General features: G+C 37.0%; 1 protein-coding gene across 8 annotated transcripts in view; it reads left to right on the forward strand.

Moving 5' to 3' along the window:
* Positions 1-17,429, forward strand: part of FRS2 (fibroblast growth factor receptor substrate 2) — a 110,884-nt gene that overhangs the window by 65,233 nt on the left and 28,222 nt on the right. The window contains exons 4-5 of one of the 8 annotated variants that reach the window (XM_017894068.1): positions 3,116-3,183; positions 14,743-14,838. The exons of 4 other annotated variants lie outside the window; for them this stretch is intronic. The gene's annotated coding sequence lies outside the window, so the exon portion shown is untranslated. The remainder of the gene's footprint in view (positions 1-3,115; positions 3,184-14,742; positions 14,839-17,429) is intronic. 3 more of the 8 variants (XM_017894067.1, XM_017894066.1, XM_017894073.1) reach the window with 3 other exon arrangements.

A 17,429-nucleotide genomic window follows, 5' to 3' on the forward strand; every position in this document is an offset into this window, starting at 1 on the left:
TTTCATGTAAGCCACAGGCTTACAGTTTAGATGAAAAAGATCTGTCTTATATGTATGTGTGTGTTTGGGGTTAAAGTTGGGGACACTGCTTTGATGGCAGATGAGATGGGAATGTGTCTATTTTGCTGGGTAGATACATATTTTTTATTATTTTTTAAATAATTATTTATCTTGGAATAAATGTCATCTTTCCAGTTCATCCTTTTCAGTCATATATACAGTATTAATAGTCCCCAAGTAAATGATGTGTTCCTTGTAGCTGTGTATTTCCTTGGCACTGTAATTTCAGAATTATTTGGAGATTCCTAAAAATGTGTTGTCTACTCGTTCCATTTCTTCTTTTTTAAAAACTGAGTGTTTTTTCCTCAAGGCATCCAAAGTTAGGTTCTGGGCCTATCTGACAAATAAGTAGCCAATTTGGTAAAAATAATGATTCAAGGACAGTGAGAAGGGTCAGACTAACATCCCATTTACCTGAGATGCTGTTAAAATTTTACTATGGGCGCCATTACTAATACTTGAAATGAGATCTAGATATAGGCGTTGATGCAGATACTTAAATGAAATGTGTTATTTTTGTTTTTTATCCTTTTTTCTTAATCCCTACAATGATGTGTTGATCTTAAATGAGGGCATAAATGTGATGTATTTAAAATGTGAAGTAGTTGGAACAGTGGCAGCCCTGTATTACATGAGCATCATATTATTTTTCACAATCAGATAGTCTCTTTGCTTTGAAATGATTGCTGTTTAAGTGATTAATTTATAAAATATGGAGGGAAAGGAAAGGATTAAAATAATTTGACTTGCTGGGCTCAAGCAATCCTCCCACCTAGAATGTGGCTAATTTTTATAAATGTTCCATGTGTATTTAGAAAGAATGCAAGTTTTTCATTTATTAAGTACAGTGTTATATTTATGTCTAAGAACTTGTTAATTGTTCTATTCATATCTTCTCTGTCTTGGTTTTGTTTTGGATTCAGGTTTAGTTTTATTTGGGGACTGATTTATCAGTTTCTCTAGTAAGAAAGACATGGTAATGAATGTCTGTCACCATGACTGTAGGTTTGTCAGTTTCTCCTTATAGATGTGTTAATTTTTGCTTTATTTATTTTGAATGTATGCTATTAAGTACATTAATAAGCCAAAATAATGAAACAATTTAGAATTAGAATTATCTTTTTGTTAAATTGAATTTTTTATCATTATGAAAGGGCCCTCTATCTAAACACACTTTTAGCCTTACCTTGTTTTAATTGTTATTATTGCTGTTTTCTTCGATTAATATAGCTAGTGTAGTTTTATTTTGGTTAGTGTAGCATTTTCATTCTTTTTTTTTTTGAGATGAAGTCTCACTCTGTCACCAGGCTGGAGTATAGTGGCGCAATCTGAGCTCACTGCAACCTCCATCTCCTGGGTTCAAGGAATTCTTGTGCCTCAACATCCTGAGTAGCTGGGATTACAAATATGCATCACCATGCCTGGCTAATTTCTGTTTTTTCAGTAGAGATGGGGTTTCCCCATGTTGGCCAGGTCAGTCTCGAATTCCTGACCTCAGGTGATCACCCGCCTCAGCCTCCCAAAGTGCTGGGATTACAGGCGTGAGCCACCGCACCTGGCCAGTATTTTCGTTCTTTAGTTTTTCATGTATTTTCGTTGGAGTTTTGTAAATAGAATAAGATTGAGTTTTATTTTTGTTCTGAATGACAATCTTTATTTTTTAACTGGAGAATTTCAGTCAATTATGTTACTGATAGATTTAGATTTTTTTTTTTTAACCTTTTTTTTTGTTTTTTTGAGACAAGATCTTGCTCTGTTGCGCAGGCTGGAGTGCAGTGGCACGATCATGGCTTACTCTGGCCTCTGTCTGCTGCGCTCAACGATCCTCCCACCTCAGCCTCTCAGGTAGCTGGGATCACAGGCATGCGCCACTATGCTGGGCTGATTTTTTAATTTTTTAGAGATGGTATCCCACTGTGTTGCCTAAGTTGGTCTTGAATTCCTGGACTCAAGCATTCCTCCTGCCTCAGCCTCCCGAAGTGTTGGAATTACAGATGTAAGCCACCATGCCCAGCTCTGATTTACATATATTTCTGTCCCCTTCTGTGGTTTTTCTATTTATCCAATTCTTCCTCTCATTCTTGCCAGTCTTTTGTATTGAGTTAGACATATATGTTTGTCTCATTCCATCTCCTCTCCATACCTTGCATGCATATATACTTGTTTATAATTAATATATTATTTATTCTTTTAATGGTTGCTCTGGCTATTTTAACATGCTTTTCTTAGAAAAGTCCAAATTAGTATCTTTAATCTATTCCTGAATAATGTAGTAACTTAGTATGCTCTGGTTGTCTTCCTCCCAACCTGTAACATTGTTGTCTGTTATCTTAGTTTTGGCATATTCTTCTTATGCATACATACAGAATTTTAGACAAATTACTGTTTTAGGTAGTAAACCTTTGTTTAAATTTATTTACCTAATTGCTGTTTTCTTGGCTCATTGGTCCTTTTTAGATCTGAGACCTTTCGTCTATAATAATTTTTTTCTACCTGAAGTATGTTCTTTAGAATTTCCTTCGGTGAAGATCCTTTGGTGAAAAAGACACTTTTTTCTTTGTCTAAAGATGTCTTTATTTCAACTTCATTCTTGAAAGGTAGTTTCTCTGTGTGTAGAATTCTGTTTTCTCATCATATTGAAGCCATTATTCCAGTCCTTTGACTGCCAGTATTGCTGTTGAGAAGTCTTAATTGCCCTTCCTTTGTAAGTAATCACCCTTTTATTTGGCTGTCTTAAGCCTTTTTTTTTCTTCCCATTTAGTGTTTTGTAGTTTTGTATAATGTATTGAGGCATTATTTTTTTCATTTCCTCATTTTATTTTTTGTAATCCCACTTGGGATTCTTTGGGCTTCCTTGATCTGAGTATAATAATAATGTCTTTGAATAATTGTGGAAAATTCTTAACCATTATCTCTTTGAATAATGCCTCTTTTTTCTCCTTCTATAACTCTAATTAGACATATAGTCTATTTTTCATGTTACTTATGCCTTTTTGTCCTTTTTCGTCTCCACAAACTCATTTAAGAGCTGGCTTATAGTTATAAATTCTTGCAGGAGATTTTCTTCATTTGACCAGCATCAAGGTCAAGCAGGCAGGTTTACTTGCTGTCACCTTCTACAAGGTAGGTTTACTGCTCATTCATTTGTACTTTGTGGATTTGGGGATTTGCAACTGTATGCAAGGCAGTCTTGGACTATATAGTCTGTCTCCTGCAGTCTGCAGTTTTCTAAGCAGCATTATGAAATTACCTTAAAGTCAAGAGTTACCTTTTGTATCTTTTTTTTTTGAGACGGAGTCTCGCTCTGTCACCCAGGGTTGAGTGCAGTGACCGGATCTCAGCTCACTGCAAGCTCTGCCTCCCGGATTTATGCCATTCTCCTGCCTCAGCCTCCCGAGTAGCTGGGACTACAGGTGCCCGCCACCTCGCCCGGCTAGTTTTTTGTATTTTTTAGTAGAGACGGGGTTTCACCGTGTTAGCCAGGATGGTCTCGATCTCCTGACCTCGTGATCCGCCCGTCTCGGCCTCCCAAAGTGCTGGGATTACAGGCTTGAGCCACCGCGCCCGGCCGTAGCTTTTTACATTTGTGCCAGATTAGGAAAACATTTAATAATAAAAATTTTAAAATATGTATATACAACATTGCAGATTCCAGCAGTAGAGTCAGTCTGGACATCTAACCTACCATGTTGCTAGAAATAGAATCCCTTGATCCATTTCAAATAACATACAACTTAGGTAAGGTTTGTATGAGAAACATAATACAGAATTCTAATCAGCCGTCTCCTATTAACAAAAAAAGGCCCTGGCCTTAAGTTTGGTAAATTCATGCCTTTTTATATGTTTAAACTGAAATAAAATGTTTAAGGTAAGGAATGTGTGTGAGGGTGGTATGTGTGTTTTAATTTCCTGTGTTATCCAACTAACTTCATGTCCATTTGAATTAAGATGGATTCTACTGAACTTCCTCTTTTATTCTTGACATTTATACATTTGTCACCTTTTCTCTTTGCAACAAAATGGCCTGTGTTAAGTTTATATTTTAAAATTTAGGTTCCCTTATATTATTCAGATGCATTATTTTCAAAACACATTCATAAAAAGTGATAATACCCTATCTATAATTGTATAATCTTTCAACTTCATGGTCTTAGTCTATTCTCCATGAGTTTGTTTCTATATTTTGTTATGCAGATTCCCCACAAAATAACATAAAATTTAGTTACACAGAGGTCCTCCTAGATGCAATGACACCCAATAGAGAGCACACCAAGAATCCAAATCTTGGTTTCTAATACAAGTTGATTATCCTTATCCTTATCCTAAATGCTTGGGATCAGATATGTTTTGGATTTCAGGGTGTTTTGTTTTGTTTTGTTTTGAGACAGAGTCTCACTCTGTTGCCCAGGCTGGAGTGCAGTGGTGTGATCTCGGCTCACTGCAACCTCTGCCTCAGCCTCCCAAGTAGCTGGGATCACAGGCACACACCACTATGCCTGGCTAATTTTTTGTATTTTTAGTAGTGACGGGGTTTCATCATGCTGGCCAGGCTGTTCTTGAACTCCAGGCTGTTCTTGGCCTCCCAGAGTGCTGGGATTACAAGCGTGAGCACCGTGCCTGCTTGGATTTCAGGGGTTTTTTTTGGATTTCTAAGTATTTGCATATACATAGTGAGATATCTTGGGGATGGGACTGAAGTCTAAACACGAAATTCATTTATGTTTCATATATGCCTTATACACATAGCCTGAAGGTGATTCATACAATATTTTAAATAATTTTGTGCACGCATCATGTGAAGTCAGGTGTGAAATTTTCCACCTGTGGTGTCATGTTGGTGCTCAAAAATTCTCAGATTTTCCAATTAGGGATGCTGAATCTGTAAACTTCTCCTTTAAAAAGGACCAGGGTTCCTTGGAAAAATGGCTCGATCTAGGACTAAGGCAAGAAACAGACAAGATCCACTTTGGGAGGCTGAGGCGGGCAAATTACGAGGTCAGGAGTTCGAGACCAGCCTGGTCAACATGGTGGAACCCCATCTCTACTAAAAATACAAAAAAATTAGCTAGGCAGGGTGGCAGGCACCTGTAATCCCAGCTACTCGGGAGGCTGAGGCAGGAGAGTCACTTGAACTCAGGAGGTGGAGGTTGCAGGGAGCCAAGATCGGGCCACTGCACTCCAGCCTGGGCTACAGTGTAAGACTCTGTCTCAAAAAATAATAAAAAGATAGACAAGATCAGCTTAGAACATCTTGTAGTGCCAAAAAAAAAAAAAAAAAAAAAAAGTGAAGAAGGGCCTTAACAAAAAACCCATAAAATGGGATTATGTCAAAGGGGCATAGGAGTCACCTAAAAGAGCTCACAATGATCAAAGTTGGAATAATTTGAACAAGAAAATAAGTAAAGTATAAAGTAGTATTGGCTTATAACCCAGAGTATAAAATGAATACTACGGGCTGATACTGATATGAATAAGTGATTGATTGAATAAATAAATAAATGGAGAAGAGACAAATCTCCTGTACAGAAGAACTCGAAATAATTTGTCAATACCCCACCTTCATCATGGTGAGACACAATTCCCTAATCCTTAAATGTGGACTGTGCATGCCTTCCTTCCAAGAAGTTCAGTACTTCTTCCAAGAAGTACAGAAGAGTTCGGGAAGAAGTAACTTCACAGTGGAGAAACCTGGCAGCCAGGTAGGTTGTCAGGGGTAACATCAACAGTGATAAGTCATGTTGATAATGTTTCAAGGGCTATGTTGTAATAAAAATGGCACTTTATCTCTGTGATCCTCCTCCCCAAATCCCATACTCCCAGTCTAATTATGAGAAAAGTGTCAAATTCCAAGAGAGGAGAGGCATTCTCCAAAATTTACCAGTGCTCCTGAAAATGGTCAGGATAATCAAAACAAGAAAATCTGAAAACTGTTACTGCCAAGAGGATCCTTAAGAGACATGATGACTAAATGTAATGAAGTTTGTTTTTTTAAAAAACCACAAAACTGAGTCTCTGAAGTATTTTTTTAAACCTGGAAGTCATGTACTTTGCGACTTTTATTAGATTTTAGATCACATCCCACTCTTGAATGCGTATTTCCCCTGGAGCAACCCACGTTTTAAAAAATTTAGTAAAAGAGGATATCAGAAAACCAGTTCTTACAAACAGGCCCAACATTTATTATGTTGTATGCCATCTGAAGGCCTACTCACACAAATGGTAGAAAGTTGTGTTTATTAAAATCTTAACTTCTTTAATATTTCAAATTTTTAAACTTCAGGGTAACCAAAATTCTTATGAAAATTATACAAAATACCTTAGAATGTATAATTTAGCTGTTTTTGTTTTAAAGGAAGTGTGTGTATATGTGTGTATTTGGCCTACTCTAAAAATAAAGAATATAGCATTAATGTTATTAGGCCCAGTTAGTCTGTATTCTAGTATAGTTACTGGTACAAAAGTAACACTGGGCCAGGTGCAGTGGCTCACACCTGTAATCCTAGTACTTTAGGAAGCCGAGGCAGGTGGATCTCTTGAGTCCGGGAATTTGAGACCAACCTGGGCAACATGGCAAAACTCCTTCACTATTAAAAATACAAAAAGTAGTCCGGGCATAGTGGCTCACACCTGTAATCCCAGCACTTAGGGAGGCCGAGGCAGGCTGATCACCTGAGGTCAGGAGTTCGAGACCAGCCTGACCAACATGGAGAAACCCCGTCTCTACTAAAAATACAAAATTAGCCAGGCATGGTCGCACATGCCAGTAATCCCAGCTACTCGGGAGGCTGAGGCAAGAGAATTGCTTGAACCTGGGAGGAGGAGGATGGGGTGAGCCGAGATCACGCCATTGTACTCCAACCTGGGCAACAAGAGCGAAACTCCGTCTCAAAAAAAAAAATAAATAAATAAATAATAAAACATACAAAAATTAGCCAGGTGCGGTGGCATATCTCCTAGCTACTCAGGAGACTGAGGCAGGATGATCACTTGAGCCCCGGAGGTGGAGGTTGCAGTGAGCCAAGATTGTACCCTTGCACTCCAGCCTGGGTGACAGGGTGAGAGCCTGTCTCAAAAAAAAAAAAAAAAAAAGTAACACTGTATTATTGTTAATTCAGGGAAAGTGGTTTTGATATAAATTTAATAACTTTATGTAAAAAGTCTTATGCTTTGATGTAATTCTAACACATTTTTTATAATTTAAAGAGATTGGTTTCAAATAAGTTATTTCTCCATTTTCAGAGTTTTTCCTCACACACTCGAAAGACGATTTGATTATCTTTTTATCCTTAAAGCAGATGTTATCAGGGCCATATATTAGGAGCATTTATTGCCTCTAAAACCAGATATAGGTGGCGGGGAGTATGTTCCGAATATTTTTCTTTACTGACAGACATACTTAGTATAACAAACATATTAATTTGCAGCATTCTAATTAAAAAGTGAAAATGTGCATGCTGTCAGACCCAATCGTAAACAGGTTCAGCCTTATCAACTAGAGGAATTTAAAACCTTACTTTATGATGCCTTTACCTTTGATTGATAGTTGGTTGTTCGTATCCATAGGTTCCACACCTGCAAATTCAATCAGCCACGGATTGAAATTATTTGAAATAGAAAGCAGTATAAAAATTACAAAATACAGCATAACAACTATTTAGATAGCATTTGTATTGTAAGTAATCTAGAGGTTGTTAAAGTATACAGGAAAAAAGTATACAGAAAAAAGACTAGCTCTGAAATTCTTTATTTTTTCAAACAGATTTTTGAATCGGGGTATGTAAAGAAAAAATATTTAAACATACTGTTTGTAGCTAAACCATTATTTCATTGGTCTGTGATGTTCCAAACTTGTACTTTCAACCATATGTAACCATATTTCTGTTTTCACTGAAATAACTCAGATCAAAGATGTTGGTGTTGGAATAGCATATGGCAGGTAGTTCAAATATATTCAAAGTAAATTCTAGTTAATATTAAGTGCCTTTTAATGTTAGAAAATGAAAGAGCTTAGGAAAAGTTGTAGGATGAGAAATCCAACATAAACAATTGTTTTACTCCTAGAGTATCTTCACCTTCACCTAGGCTCATCCCAAGACTGCAAAACGTCAAAGAGTGACCTAGCTTGGAGGAAATAGTGTGGCTTGGATAATGACTCTTAGGCGGTTGACTTACCCAGATACAGTCTTCAGGAGTTACATCTGCTATAATAACTATAATCCAAATGACAGTTTTTGAATCTATAGTACAAAAAGGAAAATATCTGGTGCTACCTCAGTCTTATGAGTATACTTGCTCACTTTGATAACAACAGGGTAGCATTGCTTCTAAAAGAAATTTTGTGATACTGTATCTTAAATTTCAAATTATTTTTCTTGAGATGGCTGTCAGTATACAGACAAATCTAAGTGATAATTTTGAGCCCCATTTTTGCAAGTCATCTCAATAAGTAACTATTAAGTAACATAAGTTAATAAGTAAAAATGTAAAAGCATTTGGTTGTAGTTTTATTGATATGTTTGTACATTGCAGAAATTCAGGAACAAATTTTATGAATAAGAATGTTGCTATTTTTAAACAATATCCGATATTCATTCAACTAAAACTTATTAAGCATTTAATATCTGTCTGGCACTCTTCAGGCACCAAGGATATTTCAGTGAACAAAACAAAATCTTTGCCACTATGGAGTTTACGTTTTGTGGCGGCAGTGGAGTGAAGATAGAGAATAAAAAAGCAAGTCAATATGTAGTATGCCACTTGGTGGTAAGGCGTTTTGAGAACAATGTAGTAGGGAAAGAGGAAAAAGTGTATTATCATAGGCTAGTGGGTAAGTGCTTATCTATTTCATATGTAAGTGCTCAGGAAAATTCTTTAATAAATTGATTTGTGAACAAAAACCTGAAGCAAGTGAAGGAGGAAGCTATGCTGATATCTGGTAGAAGAGCATTCCAGGTACAAGGAACAGTACTTGCAAAGGACCTGAGATAGGAACATACTTAGTGTATTCTAGAAACAGCAAGGAGGCCGTTGTGGCTGGAGCAGAATATGGAGAGTGAAGAATTTTAAAGTACATGATCAGTAGTGGAACGGGAGAGGCAGAAAATGTTACTAAAAAATTTAGGATCTCATAGAGACCATTGAAAAGTCCTTAATTTTATTCTCAGAGGAATAGGGGAGCCATGGCAGGATTTTGTCAGGAAAAGTTGTGAACCACGTTGAAGTGGACAAAAAAATGGCAAATGAGTGTCCTGTCTAGCTCAGCCATTGAGTTTATCTCTGTCTCATTTTGTGGGCAAGGCAGTGGCGGGGTAGGAAGGCTTTTTTTTTTTTTTTTTTTAGAGTACTGGAACTTAACAGAAAACTTCTTAAAAATGCAATTGAATCATAAATATTGATGTTAAAATCCTCAACAAAATACTAGTGAAACCAAATTCAGCAGCATATCAGTGAGATTATATACCATGATCAAGTGGGACTTATTCCTGGAATGCATAGATGGTTCAACATATGAAAATTGTTCAATGTAATGTATGCATTAAAAGTATGAATGGGAGAAAACCACATGATCGTGTCAATTGATGCAGAAAAAACATTTGACAAAATTCAGCATCCTTTCATGATTAAAAAAGAAAAACACTAAAATTAGAAATAAAAGGAGCCAGGTGTGGTGGCTTATGCCTGTAATTTTAGCACTTTGGGAGACTGAGGTGGGTGAGTCACTTGAGATCAGGAGTTTGATACCAGCCTGGCCAACATGGTGAAATCCCATCTCTACTAAAAATGTAAAAATTAGCTGGGTGTGGTGGCGTGCACCTGTAATCCCAGTTACTCAGGAGGCTGAGGCAGGAGAATCACTTGAACCTAGGAGGAGGAGGTTGCAGTGAGCCAAGATCATGCCACTGCACTCCAGCCTGACTCCATCTTGAAAAAAAAATAAATAAATAAAAAATAAAAGGAAACTACTTCAACATAGTAAAAGCCGTATATGAAAAATACAGTGAATGTCATATTCAGTGATGAAAGACTGAAAAGAGATTTTCCTCTGAGATCAGAAACAAGGCAAGGATTCCCACTTTCACCAATTCTATGAAATATCGTAACGGGTATTCTATCCAGAGCAATTAGGCAAGAAAAAGAAAAGCCATCCAAATTGGAAAGAAATAAAGTAATCTCTGTTTACAGATGATACGATCTTATGTGTAGAAAACCCTAATGCGTTAACAGTTTCATCTAACAATGAACAATACGAAAAGGAAATTAAGAAAACAATTTTGTTTACAATAGCATCAAAAGAATAAAATACGAATTAACCAAAAAAGTGAAAGACTTTTACAACAAAAGTATAAAACATTGTTCAAAGAAATTAAATAAATGAAAAGATTTGCTTTTCATGGATTGGAAGCCTTCATATTGTTAAGATATGAATACTAAAAATAATCTACAGAATCAGTGCAATTCCTATCAAAACCGCAATGATGATTTTTGCAAAATTAGAAAAGCCCATTCTACAATTCATATTGAGTATCAAGGGACTGTCAATAGCTAAAACAATCTTGAAAAAGAAGAACAAAGTTGGTGATTCACACTTCCTGATCTCAAAACTTACTACAAAGATATAGTAATCAAACAGCATGGTATTGGCATAAATTTAGGCAGACATATAGCCCAATGGAATATAATAGAGAACCCAGAAATAGACCAGCATGGTGGCTCACACCTGTAATCCCAGCACTTTGGGAGGCCAAGGCGGGTGAATCTCGAGGTCAGGAGTTCGAGACCAGTCTGGCCAACATAGTGAAACCCTATCTCTATTAAAAATACAAAAAATTAGCTGGGTGTGGTGGTGGAGTCCTGTAATCTTAGCTATTTGGGAGGCTGAGCAGGAGAATTGCTTGAACCCAGGAGGCGGAGGTTGCAGTGAGCCGAGATCGTGCCACTGCACTCCAGCCTGGGTGACAGTGCGAGACCGCGTGTCAAAAAAGAAAAAAAAAAAACAAAAAACAAAAACCCAGAAATAAACACTTGCATATATGGGCAAATAATTTTTGACAAGAGTACCAAGACTATTAAGTGGGAAAGGGACAGTCTCTTCAACAAGTGATGCTGTAAAAACTGGATATCTACATACCTTGGACCTTCATCTAGCACAATATACAAAAATTAAAATGAATCAAAAGTGTACAACTGTTGTAAGGAAATGTAGGGCAAATGCTTCATGACATTGAATTTGGCAGTGGTATCTTGGGTGTAACACCAAAGGCACAAACAATACAAGAAAAAACTTTTGAAACTCAAAACCAAAAACTAATTTAAAAATGGGCCAAGGACTTGAATAGACATTATACCAAAGAAGATATACAAAGGCCAGTAACCATATGAAAAGATGTTTAACGTCAACAATTATTAGAGAAATGCAAATCAGAAATATAGTGAGATACTACCCTCACACTCATTATATTACCCTCACGCTACTCTTTTTTTTTTTTTTTTTTTTTTTTGAGATGGAGTTTCACTGTATTGCTCAGGCTGGAGCGCGGTGGTGTGATCTCAGCTTGCTGCAACTTCCGCCTCCCAGATTCAAGTGATTCTTACATCTCAGCCTCCCAAGTAGCTGGGACTATAGGTGTGCACCACCACACCTGGCTAATTTTTGTATTTTTAGTAGAGACAGGGTTTTGTTGTGTTACCCAGGCTGGTCTCAAACTCTTGGCCTCAAGTGATCCACTCACCTTGGCCTCCCAAAGTGCTGGGATTACAGGCATGTGCCACCATGCCTGGTTAATTTTTGTATTTTTAGTAGAGATGGGGTTTTACCCTGTTGTCCAGGCTCGTCTCGAACTCCTGGCCTCAAGATTCGCCTGCTTCGGCCTCCCAAAGTGCTGGGATTATGGGTGTGAGCCACTGCACCTGGCCACAGATGGCTACTATTTTTTTAAAAAATAGTAACAAATGTTGGTGAGGACGTGGAAAAATTGGAAACCTTATGCACTGTTGGTGAGAATATAAAATGGTACAGTTTTGTGGTCCTCAAAAAATTAAAAACAGAATTACCATATGATGCAACAATTCAACTTCTGAGTATATCCAAAAGAACCGAAGGCAGGGTCTTAAGGTATTTGTACACCCATATCTGTACACAGTAGCCGAAAGGTGGAAGCAACCCAAGTGTTCATTGACAGATGAATGGGTAAGTAAAATGTGGTATATAGATGCAGTGGAATATCATTCGGCCTTAAAAAGGAAGGAAATTCTGTAATATGCTACATCATGGATGAACCTTGAAGACATTACGCTAAGTGAAATAAGCCAGTCACACGAAGACAAATGCTATGTGATTCTACTTATGTGAAGGAGGTAGTATAGTCAAAATTAGAGAGAAAGTAGAATGGTGGTTGTCAGGGGATGGGAGGAGGAGGGAGTTACTGTTTAACGGCTGTGGAGTTTCAGTTTTACAAGATGAAAAGAAGCCTAGGCAACATAGTGAGACCTTGCCTCTACAAAACATTAAAAAGTTAACCGCACATGGTGGGATGTGCCAGTGGTCCTAGCTAATTGAGAGGCTGAGAAGGGAGAATCCCTTAGGCGCAGGATGTCAAGGCTGCAGTGAGCTATGGTCACATCACTGCCCTCCCGCCTAGTTGACAGAGTGAGACCCTGTCTCAAAAAGAAAAAAAGAGTTACAGAGATGGATGATGGATAGTTAAGATGGTAAATTTTATGTGTATTTTACCACAATAAAGTAGAAAATGCAAGTAAATCTTATTCATGAAAATAAATATAAATTATCCCCAGTAGAATGCAGTTGATATTACCTGTGAATATACCTGTTTTGCATCTATTTGTAAATTTCTTTCAGAGCTCCTTATTCCCTATGTATGTGTAGTTGTTGGAATGTTCCTCTGAACCAGTTGTAACGACTTACTAATTCTATTATTAATGAGTTAAATTATATCTTTGACATATGTTTGTTTTACTGTTTTTTGAGAGTCATGATTTTACCATTTTCAGAAAATATCCATTAATATTTTTTTTTTTTTTGACTCGGGATCTTGTTTTCTCACCCAGGCTAGAGTACAATGGCGCAGTCATGGCTCACTGCAGCCTCCGACTTCTGGGCTCAAGGGATCCTTCCATCTCAGCCTCCTAATAAGTAGCTAGGACTACAGGTGCATACCACCACATCTGGCTAAGTTTTTTTTTTAATTTTTAGAGATGGGTTCTTGTGCTGTTGCCCAGGCTGGTCTTAAACTCCTGGCCTCAAGTGATCCACCCACCACAGCCTCCCAAGTTGCTGGAATTACAGGTGTAAGCCACTGCACCAAGCTCCTGTATTAATACTTTTTAACAGAATTAATCTGGTTGCTCTGGTGAGAAAAGACTAGAGCAGGACAATCAGAGGCAAAGACCAATTAGAAGGCAGTTGGGAAAAATTCATAAAGAAATGTTGGTAACTTGGACCAGAGAAGAAATAGTGGAAATGTTAAGCAGTGGTTGAACTTGGGTATATTTTGAAGATAGATCTGAAAGGATTGATGAAATTGGATATGGGATGTGAGAGAGTAAGGTGAAGGGTGACTGCAAGATTTTTGGATATTAATCTTAATAAAATAAGTAATTCCTTCTCTCAAACATTTTTAGGTTGGTAATTTTATTTTCGATTCTTAGGAGTTTAGTTGGTTTGACTAAGAAATGTAAAAGCTGGTGATTGTGGCTCTTTTCTCATAGGGTATCTTTTCCAGTGATTATAGTGTAATATATAATTACTGTATTGAAAACATCAATAACAACTGCTATAAGTCAGGGTTCTGGCAGGAACCCTGTAATGGAAAAGAATTTAATAAAGGGATTATTTACACATTATGGGCAGGTTAAGGGAAATCAGCACGTGATATTAGCCAGGTTTGCTAGGAACACCGGGCTGCTAGGAATAGCTGTTAACACTCATAGGTGTCTAAAAAGGGGAAGAGAGAGGAAGTGATTACCTGAATCAGCAAGAGCTATAAGTATGTGAGAGAGCTGCCTAACAGGGGCCATTACTAGAAGAACCTCCGTAAGGAAGGGAACCACAGCCAGTCTGGTCTGCTGGTGCCTCCACGCAGGTGAGGCTCCTAGGGCGCAGAGTAGAGTAGAGAAGGTTAGAGAGTGGCTTTGGAGGGTCAAATGGAAAATATACAGCATTGCAGATAACTTTAAGCCCTACCTTAAAACAAACAAATACATGTATGTGCTTCAGGTTTAAAAATATAGCAAAGAGAGAAATGAATAACATAATTATTTAGTAGTAGAAAATTATGAAAACTCAGTTGGGTAGATTTTAATGATATTAAACAATTAGTACAGCTAAAAATCAACCATAAAATTTAGTGAAGACTTTAGAGGTTTTATATCATATTATATGTTTTACTTTGGACTTACAAAGTTAAAATGCTTTTATCTTTTTTATGTGTTTTACTTAGAGTTAATTGAATATAATATAACTTCAGAAATAATAACTTAAGAAATATGCTTTATATTTCTTAACTATTTTAAAGCTGTTTTGTTGTGTCCTTTTGTTCCCTTTAATGTAAAGTAGTTCAGATTTAGTTTAGTCCTTGAAATTTATTTCAATTGAAATAAAACTCAAATCATCACATCTAACTTTGTTGTTGTTAATTTTGTGTATTTAATTCATTTTGTTTTTAGAGACAACATCACACTTCTTAACCAGTAATGGACTCGACTGAAACACTGTCCACGATTGGTAACTCAGCATTTAAAGGGAACTCAGTTCTTTGTTGGGTAGATAGAACTTTGTTCCATTTGCATAGACTTCTGTCGTTTGGTCCGTCTCCTATTTCAGGAGCAAATCAAGCCTATTATTCCATAAGATGGAAATTTGAAGACAGTTGTCTGTCTCTGTTCTGCTCTTCCATATTGCTAAATATTTTCTTCTCCACACTGGTTTCTACAGTCTTACCTTATTGATTTGACAATGTTCTTTCAATCCCATCTCACCTTTCCTCAGTCTTCCCCTAGGCTTCTGTGATACCACACTCTTGGGGGTTTTCCTCTTGTTTCTTGGAGAGTGAATGTCCAGTCTCCTTGTGGGCTTTTTTTCACTCTTCTTTTTTCACAATTCCTTTAAATGTTGGTGTTTCTGAGCTGCTGCAGGTCTTACTTTTCTTCGCACTGGGCAGTCTCATCTGTCCCTATGCTTGCATCTGTAAGCTGATGACTCCCAAATCTCTCTCCCATCTCCACACCTATATTTCTGTTTGTCTGTTGAGCATCTCCATTTGGATGTCTCACAGACATCAAAGTACAATTCAAAACTGAGCTTATATGTTTTTCTAAACCTTGTGTCCTTCCTATGTTCCCTGGCTCAATGTATGTACTATCAACCTCAACTGAAAATGTGAGTATTTTCCTTGACTTCTGCTTTCCTTCCCAGTCTAACCAATCATCAGGTGTTATTAAGGCTAGCGCTTAAGTATCACTCTAATCCATCCTTTTTTCCCCCATCTTCATTGTTTAGTAACTTAATTCAGTCCTCATGGTTATTGCATGCAACAACCACTTCCGAACCTGCAAAAACCATATAAAGTGTAGGGAATGTTGGTAGGAAGTATTTTTAACTTAACCTGTGAGGAAATATAGATTCAGAGAGATTAAGTAAGAACTCAGATCTCTCTAGTGTTCAAGTACATATTTTCACTAAGTCTAAAACAAAAGGCTTTGTTTTTAGCATTCTACATTTCTCTAGAAGACATTATCTCCAATATTGCCAGCCTGGGCGATGGAGCAAGACCTGTCTCAAAACAAGCAAAACCACCAAAGCCTTTCATTTTAAATTCTAATGTAGTATTTAAAGTACATTGAGATAGCAGAGATATTGTATGCCATTTGTCAATTATATGAGAATTAAAACCTCACCTGAGCCATACTGTACTTTCTATTTAGAAGGATGAATCATTTCTGGGAATTCAATTTTGTAATTTACGTGTGGAAAATTTAAAACTATAAGGCTTCAACATGAGTATTTTATGTACATAATTATAGGAAACCAGTATTATTTGTAGCTAACTGTTGAATTAAGTTCAGAGACTTTTTAAAGATTATTCAAAGTCTTTTTAAAAAGATTAAAAGTACACAGCTTTTCAGCCAGTATTGGTGAAGAAACATTTTGAGAGTATGATGGAATAAGACATCTTCTTAGAAATTTCAGCTGTTTTTTGTTGAGATTTGTTTTCTTCACATTTGTCTTAAAAAAAAAAAGAAGAAGAAGAAGAAAGAAATATTCTCAAAGTTGCTTTCAAATCCCAGCACTTTGGGAGGCCGAGGCGGGAGTATTGCGTGGGGCCAGGAGTTCTAGACCCCCTGGGCAACATTGCTAGACCATGTCTCTGCAAAACATTTTAAAAATTAGCTGCGTGTGGTGGTGCACGCCTGTAATCCAAACTACTTTGGGAGGCTGAGGCGGGAGGATCACTTGAGTCCAAAAGGTTAAGGCTGCAGTGAGCTTTGATTGCCCCACTACACTCCAGCCTGGGCAATGGAGCAAGACCCTGTCTTAAAACAAACAAACAAACAAAACTACCAAATTATATGTTATTGTAGTTGTTTTCAGAGGGATGAGCTCAAGTGTAATTATGAATGTGGCTCTTCAGAATTACCTTCACCATGGATGATTGGTACATGTTTAAATTAAGATCCAGGTAAATCTGAAGGAAAGCAAACCATGAAACCTTTAGAGGAAGGATGCATATTGTCTTTGTTAATGTAGTAGAGCGGAAAACTGAACATTCTAAATTTGACTTCTAGTAAAATTTTGATTAATTTATTCACCTTCATTTCCCCCATTGAAAAATGGAGAAAATAGTTCCCAGCAGTCTGCATTATGAGATTGTTTTTTAGATCAATATTTAGCAAGGGCTTAAAAGAACATCACGTCAGTCTTGGATGCTCTGAAATCCTACCACTTGATTGTAACTATCTTCACCATCTGGGAAGGAGCAAAGAAAAGACAGTCCAAACAACTTTGCATTTCTGTTATTTGTAATGTGTTGATAGTTCTTTCATTGACTGTATGACATATTTTATTGATCCTAAGAGACATTTCCCAATTTTATTCACTAAAATTTGGGTGTGTCTTACAATTAGTGGCATATTATAGTTAAATTGACTTTTTTTCTTTCTCAGTGGTATATAAAATATCAGTCTTAAAATCCATCATGTCTCAGCTATGATGAAAAACAGGATATATGTCTATTAATTTTCAAAGTAACAACAATAATAGTACAGTGGCCACCATACCTGAGGATCACTTTTTTGGTAGGTAACCTCTACTGTCTTAAACACAACCAAGAACTGGAAAGTAAGAAACAAAGGCT

Source organism: Rhinopithecus bieti, unplaced genomic scaffold (genome assembly GCF_001698545.2).
Source record: "Rhinopithecus bieti isolate Rb0 unplaced genomic scaffold, ASM169854v2 scaffold_25288, whole genome shotgun sequence".
NCBI lineage: Eukaryota > Metazoa > Chordata > Mammalia > Primates > Cercopithecidae > Rhinopithecus > Rhinopithecus bieti.